The sequence below is a fragment of the Macrotis lagotis genome, chromosome 3, assembly GCF_037893015.1.
Source record: "Macrotis lagotis isolate mMagLag1 chromosome 3, bilby.v1.9.chrom.fasta, whole genome shotgun sequence".
Taxonomy (NCBI): Eukaryota; Metazoa; Chordata; class Mammalia; order Peramelemorphia; family Peramelidae; genus Macrotis; species Macrotis lagotis.
Window position 1 is genome coordinate 106041300 of NC_133660.1, and position 17662 is coordinate 106058961.

The following is a 17662-nucleotide window of genomic DNA, read 5'->3' on the forward strand; positions in this document are numbered from 1 at the left end:
TAGAAAATGACTTCAAAGTTTGGCAAAGGTCCCAGTGGGATGGTACAAAAGCTTAACAGGGAGTTACTGGGAAACTTTCAGAAGTCTTATCCTGGGTCTGAATATAACAGTGGTATTGTTCAGCAGAAATGAAACTCAAACCCTAGACACAAATATTGGATTTTATCAAAGAGTTTAAATACTCTTCAGGCCAAAATTAGTTCCCTTTGGGGTTAAAGGTTCCATTACAAATTCCCCATGGTCTTAATCACCACGGTAACAAAAAAAATTATTTATAAGCTTTCACTTTTTTCCTGGATACACTTAGCCCAATAATTCCAGTATCTAATTCAATAATTCAATTGAGCATACTAAAAATTCTGAAATTGGTAACTATAATTTTAAGCCAGAAAGATTTACCTATGCCCACAAAAAATCCCAAAGATCTTATAAAATATGTAAAATAAGACATAGAGACACAAAATTATGTTAATCAAGAGTTAAACCTGCAATATGGTTCATTTTGCATTCCATTGTTCTGAGATACTAAAATCCAAATGGAAGGCAATGAAATTAGAGTTGATCTTTATGTCCGCTGGGCTGCAGTGATCTATAATAACATAGACCCTGTTAACAAATATTGGATGATCACAGTGTCTAATCATCTCTTGGTCTAGATCAAATCATCTTTTAGATTTAATTCAACATTTGCTTTTGGCAAGAGATGTTTTTGTTTTTGTTAACTATTTTGTAAGCTTTTAAGAAGGGAAAAGGCAAAAATTTCGGAAAAGGAGAAACAGAAAGGAGAATTTCAGAAAGGAGAAAAAAGAAAAGGAAAAAGAAAAAATTTAGGGAAGAGGGGGAGGAAGGAAGGGGAAAAATTAACTTTCTTTTCTACTACTGGATTCTTGGATCTGGATAGTGGATCTTTCTCAACAACTTGATATCACCATTTGAAAAATGAAAATACTAATTAATATCTCCTTACATCTCAAGGGCATGGATATGAAAATGAGAAAAAAAACTGTAAATCATTTCAAAACTCATCAAATGTACATATGTGTGTGTATATACACAATATAAGTATGTGTGGATAAACATATATAACCATATATGTGGATATGCATGTGCAATTATGTGTGTGAACATAGTAACATATATATTTATCTTCATACTTAGGACATTATTTTCATAATAATATTTTCCAAGAAACAGTAGCTACTTTTATTAAAATAATCTCATCCAACTTCCTCTGCTAATGTTACAGGCTATTAACATGGCATTGGACCATAAATAAGTCTTTCCTGACTATTCTCTGATATCCAGATTGCTATGTGTTAAACATGCAGCTATGTCAATGTGTGAGAGAGAACTACCCAAAGCAAGCTTCAAAACTCTGGAGAGTTTTATTCATGGAGAATTTTGTCCAGTTTTATTCAATATAACATAATTGATAGTCATGAACAAAATGGTAGTTAAAGAAATTCAACTCTAAAGGACTCTTTCAAGGAAGAAACACACTTCAATTGGGTCAATAAAAACATCACCTCTTTCAAGAGGCTGTCCCCATCCTAATTTACTACGTATTTTGAACATAGCCTGCTTGCCTATGAAGATATTATAACATCCATTTCAGCATTTTTGTATATGTCTTGGACTCTTTTTGACAGTTTAGTAAATTCTCAATGTTTTAGGATAAGATTACAAAGGAAACCAATTATGTGAAATATAGATATTAAGATACATTTTTGAAAAGTTCATGAACCACCATTTAGGAACCCCTGAAAACTTCCTGAGGGCAGGAACTGTCCCACTTTTGCATTAGTACAAGAACTTAATGAATGGTTCTCAAGACATTTTAATTACTAGGTTGGCAAGGTGTTATCTCCTTGCTTGACTCTATTACACCCTCTCTCTCACCAATTAGCTCAGATTTGCAATACTTTATCAAATAAAATCACACCTAAACTTTAGTTCTTGATTCCTTACTGAAAAAATTTATTTTTTACTAGTCAATCACAGAAGATACAGTTCACAATAAAGACACTGTAATTAAAAAGAACACAAGTAATTAGAACTTTTTCCCCTTAAACCTTGAATTTACTCTCCTTCAAGTAAACGTATACATTATGTAAAGGGCAAATCTCTATAGAAATGGGTCCATAGGTGGGAAAACACATGTGATCACGGTAAGCTCCTCCATGAAAGGAAAGACAGAAAAAGCAGGCAAGAAAAAGGAAAAACTTGAGTCTTCAGCTCTGCAAAATTACTCATATCTTCAACTGACACCATCATGCTCCTGATCATCTATCAGATTTGTTCTATTTACTCTTAGTTATGTTTCACTAGACATTGACTCTCTATCAATTCTCTGCCAGATGGTGAGGAGCTCTCAAACTGAACACCAACTCCAACTATTTTCAGGATCATCTCATACCTTGAACTTCCTCTAGGGAAGTAGGGGCATGTAGCTCTTTCACAAAGTTCTTAAGCTACCTGTACCCTAGACTGGGGATACTGGAAAGTTGTTGGGGCTAGTGTTCCACAGAGGAGAGGCTTTACATTTCTTCAAGATGAGAGTCTCTGGGGGTGGCTAGGTGGCATAGTGGATAAAGCACCAGCCCTGGAGCCAGGAGTACTTAGGTTCATTCCAGTCTCAGACACTTAATAATGACCTAGCTGTGTGGCCTTGGGCAAGCCACTTAACCCCATTTGCCTTGCAAAAACCTAAAAAAAAAAAAAAGATGAGAGTCTCTTTTTTGGCTTTAGTTGGGGTACTACCACCAAAGTCAACTATATTGCAACTTAGTCCTCCATCTTTCTGTACATAATGCAAGTAGTGATATTTTCTCCTGCAGGAAAAAGTTTCCCCTATTCCCCACAGACAATCGTGGCCAACAATTATGAAGTGAACTTTAGTCTTAAGTTGCTCAGAGAATAAAAGATCATGGGACCAAAGGTGTGTCCTTTGAAAAAATTTTGGAATTAAATGATTCTTCTTTCAAGCTCCTCTGATCTGAACTTTTAACTACTTTGCCCACTATTCTTTGTCATGGGTCTCTCAATTCAACTGTCACCTCATTTACTCATTTACATGAAACCTTAAGTTTCATCATATACTCTCCAGAGCTCCATCTTGCATCAAACCGAAAAAGGAGTGAGAGACATTTGTCAAAGGCACTCCTCTAATCTTAGCCACAGCAGCTCTGTGTTCTATGCAGAAGAGCAAATGCTAAGATGGCTAGAGAATGCTGAAAGGCATTGTGACCTTTGATACACATCTTCTAGCAATGCATGAAGAATGTTCTCATTCTCTGATTTATTTCTCTACATATTTTGCTGTGTTAACAAAGAAGGGAGAGAAATCTATCTCACCAAACTGCAGCTGGCCTTGCAAGCTTATCACATATCACACTTACGTGGTCTGATACAAACTTTCCCTCCCAGAGCAGATTATATTTTGTTACTGAAAATAACCATTGGGAAGGGGAACTCTAGCTTTGCAAGGAACTAAGACTTCTAGGACAGTACTCGACCTCACCAGCTTTACATTGATTCTGTCTTTGTTATAGCTGTATATCTCAGTATGAGTTTTTATATAAGCTCCTTAAACCAGGAGCCAAGCATTCACTCAATAAACTTTTAAAAAGCAATAGCCAGGATATCGATGTTGCCTATATGAATTCATTAGCACAACAGGATGTTACTTCAGATAAACAGTGTAGAAAGAGATAAGTCCATGAGATTCATCTGAACTGAAGCCTCATTTCATTTCAAAAGAATATAGGATTACAACTCCACTTTGATCTGAAATTCTATAAAAAAGGAAAAAGATTAGTGGTAGTAGTACTTTTTTTTCCTGGAATCCTTTCCAAAGAGGTTATTTTCATATTAACTGTCTACTTGCTCAAATGTCAAGTCCGCACTATAAAGAGCTAACTGATCTTAACGTAAAATATAAAAATACTCAATTTCTATCATGAATGGAGAATATTTTAAATAGTTTAAGTTATTTATAAATCATATATTTACTGATTTAATACTTGCTTATCATTCCTAGATGAATTGGGGATACAGAAGAAATTAAACAATTAATAGAGCATTTCAAAGTTTTCAAAGCACTTTCCATATGTAATCTCATTTAAACCTTATAATCTTTTGAACTGGCATTACTATTATTTATCATTGCTGTTATTATTATTATTCCTATTTTACTGAGGAAGAGACTAAAGCTCAAAGAAATTAAATGACTTACTCATGATCACACAACTACTATTGTATATATCAGAGGTAGGATTTGAATCCAGGTCTTTTTCATTCTAAAATCAGTTCTCAATACACTTTGCTCCATTAAAGCAAAGAAATGAAGTTATGCAAGCCATCTCTTTCCAAGTAATTTTATTGCACATACATTTCCCCATGGTTTATGAATTGCCCTATAAGAGCCAACTTTTAGTCAATCCTTTTGCCTTTAGAATTTCTGATCGATTGTGAACAATTTAGATTTATATGATTGAAATATCTCCATCTCAAGAGATGAAAACAAAAAAAACCATTCTATTAGGAAATGACAAAAGCAAAACAAGAGGCATCAAAATATCAGTTTTCTCAAAGCCTCAATCCTCCTATTTAACCAAAAGGTTTTTTTTAATCTCTCCAACTATTATGCTGTATGATATTCTTGGGAATCACAGAGTAGAAAACTTTATTAAATTTTCTCTATACCTATAGGAAAAAAATATTCTAATTCCAGTCTCTTTAGCAAAAGTTTTAAATAATGATGAAAATAATTTTTTGCTGCTTGTAGCTGGTATTATTATTATTATTATTATTATATTAATTTCACAAATATCATCAAGTTTTCTGACTTCCAAATACTTAGTTATAATTAGAATGGCTCCTGTGAGTTAGGGAATAGAAAAAATTCTTCATTTAGAGTTTTTCCCGAGCTCCTTTATTGGATGTTCATGACCAGATATATTTTCTAGCCTGAGAGTGGAAAATAAACCAAGTTGACGTTTCTCCTGAAGCCAAATCAGAGAGAGAATTTTTCTTGACCATCCTGCTATGCCTGTTATTTATTTCATACAGAGGTATTTATGTTTAATACAGAGATTCATCAATATAATATGAAAGAAAGTCACATTTTCATTTTCAGTCAATCCATAAATGAGTCATCTGTTAATGAGCAAGCTGGTTGTGGATCATGTGTCAACTTAAATTTGACACATAAAACACCCATTTAAATTATGTTAGTTTGATACTTAGACAATTATTAGGATTTACAATGAATGTACCTAAGTCATATATTTAATAATATTCAAGGATAAAACAAACTATCTCAAGCCTCCATTCTAGAAATAAGATTCATAGAATAAAAAGCACAAGATGAAACAAGGTTACAAAGATTCATTCAAAGAGACAGAGTATAGTAGATATAAGATGATAGTAGAAACTGCCACTTACAAAATATCAATAGAACTATTATGATAAAGTAGAAAGAGTTAATAAGGTATAGGGACCAAAATTACCCACATACTTACTACCTAGTAACTTAACCAATTCACTTATTTTCCCATAAGATTAGTCTCTAAATGTATCTCAAATTAGTCTCGTCTTTAAAATGAGGGGATTAGATTAGCTGGGTTTTAAGGCTTCTTGAAGGATTAGATATATAATTTTTTAGAGATTTTTATGGAAAGACATAAATAAGATGGTTTATCATCTGTCTTAATGTCCCACATTTATGAAATAATGAATTTATAGAAACAGAAATATAATATGGACAAATGAGTTTTGTAAAACTATTCAAAATCTATGACATTTTTTAATGCTGGCAGGAAGTTTCTGTACTGAGAAAAAAAAGATCTATTGTTGTCACTGATGATAGTAAAACCATCACATAGAGGGAAATAATACTTGTATATCCTGTGTGTTATATGAGCAAGTGGAGATAACAATTTAGAAGATAAAATGAAGAAGAATGACTAGAGAAGACCACCTATCCAAAGAAGAATACTGTGCTAATGGTGACCCAACTTCTAAACTGTTGAAGAATGGATGTTTAAGATGACTCAGAAATGAGGAGGGCACTGCAATGGATAGAGCAGTAGCCCTGGAGTCAGGAGAAGCTGAGTTCAAATGTGACCTCAGACACTTAATAATTACCCAGCTGTGTGACCTTGGGCAAGTCACTTAAGCCCATTGCCTAAACAAAGAAAAAAAGGATGACTCAGAAATGAGACAGTAGTAAGAAAAGAGAAACAATCACAGACACTACTATTATTACCAAAGATGAGTGAGATGACAAACTATTCCTTATACAAATGCTCCACATACTTATCATGGGTATCCTTGAAGAATATACAAGACATAAAAGAGATTTTCAGAGATTATTTTTTATAACAAATAGGCAATTTTCTACAAAATATATAAAGAATATGAAAACTTAGCTATGCTCATTTTTTTTAATTTTTAAATTTCATTTATTTAAGGCAATGGGGTTGTGACTTGCCCACAGTCACACAGCTAGGCAATTATAAAGTGCTTAGCTATCTTTAGCATTTGTTTCAGTAGATCAAAATAGCCTTAAAATGTCTCCACCAATTGACCCTTTGCACATGTTCATATCATAGAGGATTCCTTAATATATTCAGACATAAAGCTAACTTTCTTTAATGATCCTCTGATTACAAAGTAAGATACAAACACATTCTCCCATTAATTTTTCACAGGGGATTCATCTAGTCAATGTGTTGGATTACGCACATCTCATGAGTATTTAAACTAAAAGAAGATGTGAATTGGTATTAGTCAAACATGTCCTACATTAATGTTCTAATAATAGCCTAATCTCTTTCTCTGCTAAAGCTCTGATGTGCTAATAAAAAACAAATCTAACAAATGGTATCTAAATTTACCAGATGTTCAAATAAAGGTTATCTTCATTCCCAGCCAGCATTTGCCAGAATGCACAGTACCAATCATTATAGCAGAACTGTGATTAGGCTAAGAGCACACTTTTATCCTAGAGAAAATGAACATTTTCCATTCTTAATTTGGTACTGGTTGGGGTGGGACTGGGTAGGGAAAGGGGTTCCCTTTAGCTTATCTTTGAATGAGTCTTGCACTTTTTTTGGAAGATATTTTAAGACAGAAAAGTATTTGCATACATCATTAGAACTTCACAATTGGGTCAAATTTTTGGACTTTAAGCATGGGAATACTTGTCTCCAATAGCAGTAGTTATAGCAGTTGGAGGGCAAAGCATTTAAAACAAAGAAGGGTTTATTTTGTTTTCTCAAATAGTATATTTTCTTTCTTAAGTGAGCCGTATTTAACAAATGTTTATTTCTATTAAGGAGAATGAAATCATAGATTAAACAATTATATAAGTCAGAAAGTTATGTACCAAAGGGAAAGAAAAAAGTAACTTATTACCTCTAACTCAATGGTATTTTTAATTTCCCTGGTCCTGGAATCTATTCTACATTCAAAACATAATTTCAAAATATTTTGCATAATATATTTTTAAATGCTCTAAGAATGGTCATAATAAATTAATGAGTTACATTTAACAAATTAACACATATAATTAAACAACTTGATACACATGAAATTCACTGTAGTTATGTTTTTGTGCATTTATACCTATTATATACATTAGCAATTATATTCAGAAACAATCACCAGTGTATTTTCATAATTTCTGTAGGTTAATATAGTAAACTAGGCAACTTCTGCAGAAATAAATCATAGAATTTTAGTGCTGAAAAGGAGCTTGGAGGAAATTGAACCCAACCTTCTCAAAAAATAGATGAATAAACAGGTCTAGATAATACTCAGTTAATTAATGAATTACATAGATAGAAAGATAACCCCACCTGGCCATACTCCTCCAACATTTTCTAAACTACATTTCAGTTTTCTTTTTAATGGTCATTAGTATGTTTTCTTTCATTCTGTGTCCCAACAACATGTCTGAAGACAGAGGGAAGGAAATCCCTGAGATGGAAGATGAGGGTAATTTGCATGTATCAATCAGTATCCATAAGCATCTTGGGACCATCAATTATTACTACAATTATTAATTAGAGCACTGTCCTGATAGACAATAAAACCTGGCATCACAGTCTGACTCTAGTGCCATTTTAATAAAGTATGCTCTGCAATTCAGTTGCATCATTTCAAGGGCTATCCTCAGAATTTTGAATCTGTGTTTAAAGTATTAGAGTGATTTGAAGCAGGGTTAGTAAATCTAATGATTTTCATTTTTATCTGACTCCTTCTCTGATCTTGATTGGGTAATTGAAGAGTAATGTCATTTTTTTCCTGATACAGATTTATACATTTGATGTGATTAATTCCCTAACAGATACCAGGAGAATGAGGAAGGGGGCAGGAGAATACAGGTAACACTTGCAGTGGTGTCAAAATCAGATAGAAAAAGATCCCTGTTGACTCTATGTTGATTTAAAAAAAAAACACAAATTGACATTATCTGTGTTGTGATTTTACTTATTCTATTAGACATTTCTCAATTGCATTTTAATCAGGTTTGGAGGGATCCTGTGGGTTGTGAGATTGATACTACTGCTTAAAAATATAGATAGAGCTGTAGAAGGTCTTGTGAGTCATCAAATCTAGTCCTTTGAAGAATGATTCTCTTCTATACAAACCTCAAGTGTGTTTTCTATTTGTGCCTTCCTATAGCACCCTCCACAATCAGCTATTAATACCCACTATATGTTTGCCAATCATCTTAATGCTCAAATATTATTTTTGCACCCCATGATCTAAAAGGAATTAAAATTAAGATCAATCAGAATTTTTAAATTTATTTCTTTTCTTTTTTACTACATTGATAGTATATTCATATATAATTTAATAAAATCTTACCATTGAAATATTGGAAATCAAAGTAATATTGAATGACAGCTGAATTTTAAAAAATAAATAGCAACAATTTCAGCTTGAAATTGTCAACAATATTTTCTTGCTACATATTTTAGTGCTTCTTACTATGTCACTTCGGATATGATATAACATGCTAGAAGTCAACTCAATAAAATAACTTTTTAATTTTATTTGCTTATGAGTCTATTTGTCGAGAATAGGTTTCCTCATTTCTCCCAGGTTGGAAATGAAGAGGCTATGCATAAGTCTGACCCATTCTGTTTCCAACCAGGATCAGTTGGCAACTTCTTAAGGATTCTGTTATTGACTCTTACTACTGGAACTCATAAGTTAGATTTAGTGTTAGACACCCAAGAAGTGTTGACCCACTTTAGCTCAGAACTCCTATGCTCAAGCAGTCCACCATCTTCTGGCGACCCAGTACCAGGGATTAAAGGCATGTACTACCTTCCCAAAATATTTATTTTGCAAATAAATTTTTCCTAAATATTGTTTCTTCTTGTGTCTCTCTACCCCCATTTCCTTGCTACAAACTCCAGTATCTTTACCTAGGGTTTATGTATTCACTTCAGGGAGTTCATGAACTTCAGTGGAGAAACTATATTTTCATTTCACTAAGCTATAATTAAAATTTAATTGTTGCTTCAAATGGGAACGTTGGTAACAAATGTTATTCATAGAAGCGGTCCATTAGTTTCAACAGACTGCCCACAGGGTCCATGACACAGATTCACAAAAAGGCTAAGAATCTCTGATCTACCACAGAGTAGATATTTTTTAAAAATATTTATCATATTAAGAGTACAATAACTTAAAGACAAGTATAATACCCCAAAAGTGCATAATGTAGGCTATTAAGACCAGGAGGGGAATAGTGTAGATAGTGGCATAAAAAAAATGGCTGATGAATATTCATGAAGGCATTGTTTAGACTCAAAAAGAATTCTGCCATTCCCTTAATCATATCTACTTACCCTAAGACTGCAACATTTGTAAAATCCTTTTATGGCTATCTTGTATGAATCCCTCAGTCTTTAACATCTGTGAGCCATCCAGAATTAGACAAGTTTCCAGACAAAATTACTTGCCTTTGGCTCAGTTACCCATGCATACTTTCATTTTCCCTAAACCATGTCTAAGTGAGGAGCCAGGGGTGACAGTGAAGTGGAGGAGGCACTGATATCCTTTCTGAAGGAGCCAATGTGCCCATTAAATCTGTTTGTGCAGTATCAATAAATCCTGCAGCTACATAAATTTAATGTGTCTTTATGTTTCTTGAATTCTCTGAACTTGTTTATCACTATGGAAATCCATTCCCTGATATGAGAAGTTTCTCTGAATTCTGACCAAACTCTGTGAATTCATCTTTCCTATAATGTTCCTCAGGTCCAGCTTTATATTCAATCATCTTAAATACTTTTCACTTTTGTCAACCTAATATTTTCCCCAAACCATACTTTCTTTCTTTAACAACAAACTCATCCTTCTTTTTTTTTAAAGCTTAACTCAAGTTTTAAATGGTTTATAACTAAACCACTGTTTTGTCACAGAAAGCACAAGTTCAAAAAAAACAAAAAAGAATGCGTTTTGCAATCATAGTGCCTGGGTTCCTAATTCTTTCATTTACTTCTTAGGTCAATTCACTTGGGTTCTCTGGGCTCTGTTTCCTTATTTGTAAGCTGAGAAAGGTGAACTAGATGACCTCTAATGTTCCTTTTCAGCTCTAAATCTATGAATTTATAAGATTTTCCCCTTTTGAAAAGTGCTTTTTTACTATATCATAAAAGCCTCAAATGTAACATATTCTAGTCTTTTTTAAGGGTCTGATTCAAGTCATTCATATAATCAGCTAATTCTAAGGAGTACATTGCATTGTCCTACTTATCTTATATACTAAAAAACATTAATAGAGACCTGTAGGAAAGACCAGTTAGAATAAAGTCACGTTTTTTTTTCTATGAACCTGAGTTTTTGGTATAGGAAACACCATCTGTGTAAACTCCTCCAACACAGCTGGGTGATTGACCTACACTTTATATTCTTAGAGAGGTTAAGTGGCTTGGTCCATAGTCACAGAGGCAGGACTTAAGTACAAGTCTTTACTCCATGACTGTTCTTCACTGCTTCATTTCATAAAAATAGAGTAAGCAGTCTTGAAGTCTTGGTTTGGAGCTGTCATTCCATTGAATACATTAACCTAAGTTCTCTTTAAGTACAAGAAATGTTCCTTCCTCCTGAGACAATGTGAAAATTGATGATATGAAGGAAGTAATTAACCTTGCTGAATTGGTTGTCTTTCCTGAAGTAAAAGTGATTTTCTGAAGAAAAAAATAGTAGAGAGGGGAGGGAAAACTGATCAGGGATTAACTAGTTGGTCTGAGATTGCAATAGCAATTTTTCCTTCAAGTAATTATAGAACATATTTATATTTTCCATACTGATCCATCCTTATTCATTGGAGGTTAAAAAAAGGCTTAACAAGCTACAGTAGCATGAGGCCTGACACACAGGAAATTGCCAAAACTGCCCAATTTAGTTGTTGATTTATTCAATACTGAAAAGAATTCTGGCTATTGTCATTTTATTTAACTCCTTAAATTACCTTTAAAAGAAATTGGCTCACTGAGGACAGCATACTCTTGGCTACCCAATTAAAATTGTAAAGGTTGTGGTAGTGTAGCCACTTGTTCCTCTTGATTTTAACTTTCTAAGATTAATACTATGATAATACTATTCATTTATTAGTGCTTTATGACTTCAAGGCACTTTACATACATCATTCCATCTCAATATATCAGACACATAATCTGTTAGTACCAAAATCTGCCTATAGTTTATGATTATAAACTACCTATCATATAGCCTTAGTTAGTTTGAGACTCTGGGAGGTTAATGATTTGCCCCCCAATAAACATCAGAGATAGAATTTGAACCTAGGTTTTCTATTACCATGACTAGCTGCCTGCCTTCTATTCACCATGTCATGTTGCCTTTGCATCATCCATTTCACCTTTTATTTCTGTCTGCTCTGTCTCTTTGAATTATTTTCTTAGGAGAGAGGAATATGGAAGAGAGAGAAAAGAGAGAAGGAAGAGAGGGGAGGAGAGGTAGAGCAAAGGGAAAAGAGAAGATAAAGGAAGATTGAGGAAAGGTAAAATGTAAGAGTGGGAAAGGGGAAGAAAGGAGAAAGACAGGAAGAAAGAGGTGAAGAGGGATAAGGAGAAGAGATGAGGTGCTAAAGAAAAGGATAAGACAAGAATGAAAAAAGGGAGGAAAAGGAGAGTGAGAGAAAGGGGATGAATCAGGAAGAGAAAAGAAAGGGGAGAAGAGAAAAATGAGGAGGGGCAGAAAGGAAGAGAACACTTAGAGTAACCTCTGTTAATCCAGGCTACTCATTCTCATTCACCTCATAATAAGTGAAAAGAGTACTTACTATTGGTGAATTGCCATGCCCTCTCTTCACTTGCCATCTTTACTTTGCCTTTACATTTCAGACTTCCCCAGAGATGTGGCACAGAAGGCACAGACATAAGCCAAGGTGCCATGAGGAGTGAAATGAGGTTGCAGAAGGATTGTAGTAAAGCCAGGAAAGCTCTCGAGCCTACAGAAGATAATGTGCTGATTAAATTCACTACAATTTTGTATTCCAAAAGTCTTAACTGGTTCCTCACTGAAGCAAGATAATCTTTACATTTCATCATAATAGATTTGCTCTTCCATTTACGACAGTGGTTATCCAATATGGCAATTCCTCCCCATTCCAGCATGTCAACTGACCATCCTCCCTCATACTTCACTGGAAAAAATGAGGTCTTTTTGTAAGAACTCCTCTTCCTCTTATGTCATTCAAAAGGCTTTCCTCATTATCTCCTTCACATCTCTCTCTTATTACAATGTGTCCACCTAAATTCCTCTACAGTCATCCTTGATCCCATTCTCTTATTTTCTCTCTCTATTCTATATCCCTTGGTGATTTTATCAGTTCCCATGAGTTTCATTATTATCTCCATGAAAAGATGACAACATCCATCCAGCCTTAATCTCCTTCCCTGATTCCAGTCTTCCATCACAAATGTCAATAAGACATTTTGAAACAGGTATCATGGAGATATGCCAACATGTCCAAACCTCATGATATATCTTCCAAAACCCTCCTCTCTTCCAAATTTTTCTGTTAAGTGTGAAGAGACCCCCTAACATTCCAGTCACACAGGTTCAAAATGTTGGTGTCATCCTTGAATCCTCTCTCACTCCATAAATTCAATCTGTTTCCAAGACTTGGCATTTCTATCTTCATAACATTAGTCTCAAATAATCCCTACTCTCTGTTCATACAATCACTACCCTACAGGCTTTCATCACCTGACACCAGGACTATTGCAATTACCCTGTAGGTAGTCTTCCCTGTCATTACTGTTCCCCTTATTAGAAGGCACTCCAGACTTTTGCCCCATGTCAGTAATATTTTCCTCTCTCCTTGCCTTTACTGCCAGACCTCTTGCTTGCTTCAAGACTTATCCAAAATTCTAACTTTTGGGATAACTTTGCTGGCATGCTGCTGTCACTCCACTGAAAATAATCTCCCATTTACCCTATAATGTATGCATCTATTTTGTATGTTGTCACTTCCTGTGGAATGTGAACTTTGTGATTTTGTCTTTCTCTGTATTCCTACTACTTAGCACATAATAGATAATTAAATGGTTTGTTGACTGATTGATTAGCTGATCCAGAAGGAAGCTAACTTAGTGAAGAACATTTTTGATTCTGTAGCAAGGACATCATCTAAGAGATGCAGAAGAATATATCTGTCAGTACTAGGACTGCCAGTTATTCTGAATATGAATTAGCTTTGGATAGATGCCTTCTAAGTCTAAGTCTAAGATCTAATTATGGAGGGCAGAAGTATCTCACTATCTTCCCCATTTTTTCTTCTCAGTCTGAGTTTGAAATGGGACTGTACACTTCTATGTCCATTCATTCCTTTCCACAAACTACAAGTGAGTGCAATTAAAATTACTCCCTTTCATACCCAAAGATAAGGATATTGTGCTTTTTAGCAAAGGACTTTCTCTTGGGCATGCTCCAGAGAGAAACTAATAAGCTTGGTTTCTATCTTAAATGTAGTGCCACCTGGAGAACAACTTAAATACTGAACTCAGCTAATTAGGCTCCATTAAATGCAAAATAGTGACATGTTATCTTTCCGTGGGCTTAAAGAAGACAAGTCTGAAGTTACCCTACTCAAGAGAATTCCTTTGTGGAGGCCAGTGTCACAAAAGATTTATGAAGTGCCCACTTTTAATAAAAAAAAAACCACCAAGTAATGATCATCATGACCCAGATATTATGGATAATGAAGTAGTTCCAGGCAGTACTAACTACCCTGTGAGACAGCTAGTACTTTATTTCTTTATTGTTTAGGAAACTGAGTTTGACAAAGGCTAAGCAATTTGACCAACACCAACCAGCTCATAAATAGCATAGCTGAAACTTAATCTTGGAGCACAACTTCAAATTCAAGGTTATTTATAAAATAGCATATTGTCTCCCAAGAAGTAAATTATTCTATAGTGACAAGTTTGGGTAAATGCATTTCAGAACCATGATATGAGGAGATTGATGGCAAAAGTTTCTAATTAACATGGCATAATTTGGTCAGAAAAGACAATAATTTGGGAATTTAGAATTGTTGGTTGGGTGTCATAGTGAGTTCAAATATAAGCCTCAACCACTTACTAGATGTGTGACCCTGGACAAGTCACTTAACTTTATTTGCCTCGGTTTCCTCATCTGTAAAATGAGCTAGAGAAGAAAATGGCAAACCACTCTAGTACCTTTGCCAAGAAGACCCCAAATTGAATCACAAGGAGTCAGACACTACTGAAAATGACTGAACAATAGCAAAAAATGGTGGCTTTGCACCTGACCAGAAATGAGGCTCACATCTCATGAAGTTCATTGATCTCAGTCATCACATTCCAAACAACAATAAATAACTAATATGTATATCCCTGGAAAATAAAAACTATGACATCAATAGAGCATTCCTTGCTATGGCACAATCTCTATGAGTTTTAAGAAGATCAGAATATAGAAGATAAAAGAATTACTTTTGCTCTATTCCATAGCCTTGTCATTCAATCTTTGAGACCTCTCAGAAACCTTGAGTCTACTTGCTATTCAAAGAAACTGAACTATGGGTGGAACATGACATAGATTTTGAAGAAAACAAATCTTTCCCACAAATGCACTTCATCACTGGTTAATTTCTAATTTCCTGTTAAGAATAACAGAAATTTGACACCAGAATTATCAGATGATTTTGCAAGAAGCCCTTTGCATTTTACTGAGCTAAGTAGGAGCTTAATAAATATGTTTATGCAGTTTTCTTCCCCTTCTCACTGTGTATAAAAGAAAGAGAGTGCAGGAAAAATTATTTGTCTATTGATTTTTCCTTTATTCTTCTAGCTATACTAGATATCAAAACTCAATTTGTAATCTATTCAAGGTTATAACACACACAGCAGAATGACGCATCTCAGTTATTCAATGAAAAAGCCATCACTTTTCTCTTATCAAAAACTCCCTAAAAAATTAAAATGTATTCTACATCAGTGAGCTGCAAAAGGTTACAAAATGGAAAGATGCATCCTTCCCCCATGTCCCCTCTTTAATATGATATCACATTTTCACAGAACTGCTCTTTCCACAAGAATATTCACTTCATTTATTCCAAAGATCCAAATGGGAGTCATATGTTGGGCAGATTGGAGTAGGAGGGTAACTATCAGAATTTTTTTAAATTTCTCAACCAATTTCATCTTCTTTAGGTTTATAAGGGTCATCTTAACTTTTCCATTGTCTTTCATTTTCCACTTTCTGCAACCACCAGGTTCTAACATAATCAAAGGAAGTACTTTGCATATGAAAACTTTATTCTAGAACTTCAGATAAGCACTTGAGAGTGGAAATGAACTTGAAGTGTTCTCTCAACTAAGATGCCCTTCATACTTTCTTTGATCAAATCTGTCTCAGAAGTTCCTCATTCATTCTGCCTGACCTTGGTCATCATTTTTTTTCCAGGCTATTTTGTGAACTTTTCATCTGGGTCCATTCAACACCTGCTGGAAATGAAAGTAAATAATTGACTTCACCACTGGTCACACTTGCCATCTGTTAAAGATGCTGCTACCTTACCTTTTTCCTCCTTTTTTAAAAGCTGGTGAACCAGTCAGTTTTCTGCCCCTTGATTTGTTCCCCAGACTCAATTGGGAACATTAATGAAACCATGAAGCTCAATAACTTCAATCCGGGAAGCTGCCAGGACAGAGCAGAGAGAGAGCAAAAATGTGAACAACTGCCTTCCCACACTGCAGGGAAGCAGAAAGAGCACAAATGAGAAAATTCTTCTTTATTCCAATGGGATCATTCATGTAGAGGAATACTAGTTCATAATCATCATGAGAATAATCACCACTATCAATTTCTCACCGTGCATGAAAGCATGCCTTTCCCACTGCCACAATTGGGAAGTTACTTCTTTTAAAATTTCCCTTTCTGCAGGCAGGTTTCACAGCCACAGAAAAACATACCTACTATTGCTAGAGTGGTGTCAAGCAAGGAAAGGGGATACCTTCCATATAAACTATGACTTAGAACTCTTGTCTAGGCTTAGGGGTAGGTAACCTTTTTTCTGCCAAGGGTCATCTGTATATTTATTACATCATTTGCATACTATATTCATTCAAACATTTAATTAATTCACCCCTACAAAACTAGATTTATTGAATTTTGGGTCCCACCTGTGGTTGCCAGATCAAATGACCTGCAGGTCAGATAATCCCCACCCCTGGTCTAGACTATATTTGGATACCTTCCTATGAAAGAAAACCTCTGAATGTTTCCATTCTGATTTCCTTCTTGCCTCCAAGTGAATCATCAAAAGCAAGCTTCTATTGCTTGCCAACTGAAATTGCCAAGGGGTCGAAATATTTCACCATAATGTCAGGTCACAATTCATTAACCTAATTTTATTCTTTTTAGTTATCAATTAAAGCACCTCATTTCTCATTTTAAAGCCAAAGGCTTTGACCAATAAAAGTCCTCAAATATAGCAACAATATCCAAAATCCAAGACCTTGGAATATCCTTCCTTGGAATTCAGATTAGATGGATTATCCAGACTTGAGTGGTTAAGTAAATTCTCCCTCATTGATGCTTGCTGAATTACAGCCTTTGCTCAGTTTCTGAGAAGTCTGGATTTCAGGAGAATCCTTAAATGAGTAAAGTTGTATTCAATTCAACAAGCATTTATTAAGAACCTGTGAATCAATCACCCTTCTAGATGGTAAGAATGCACAGACAGAAAGTTCCAGCACTGAAGAAGCTTACATTATACTGCGGGTAAATAATAACTCTGCAAATAAGAAAATTCAAAAAACATATGAAATAAATACAAAATGATGGCAGTAAGTGGGGGGATAGAGGAAGTGTCCCAGGAACTTCCCAAGGAAGACCTCAGAAGGAAGTGGTCCTTTACTACATTTTTATAAGGCCTGTGATGTGGGGTTGAGATACAAGTGATATAAGTGACAAAGATTATTTCAATTGGGGGATAGCCTTGTGAAGTCACAGAGATGGAAAATTGGTTGTGTGATACATGAGACACTTCCTTTTCTGAATTTTAGTTACACAATTCTAACTAAATTAAAGTAAACCAGTAAATCTACATAGGGAACTTTATTTTGAAGAATAGACCTGAAAG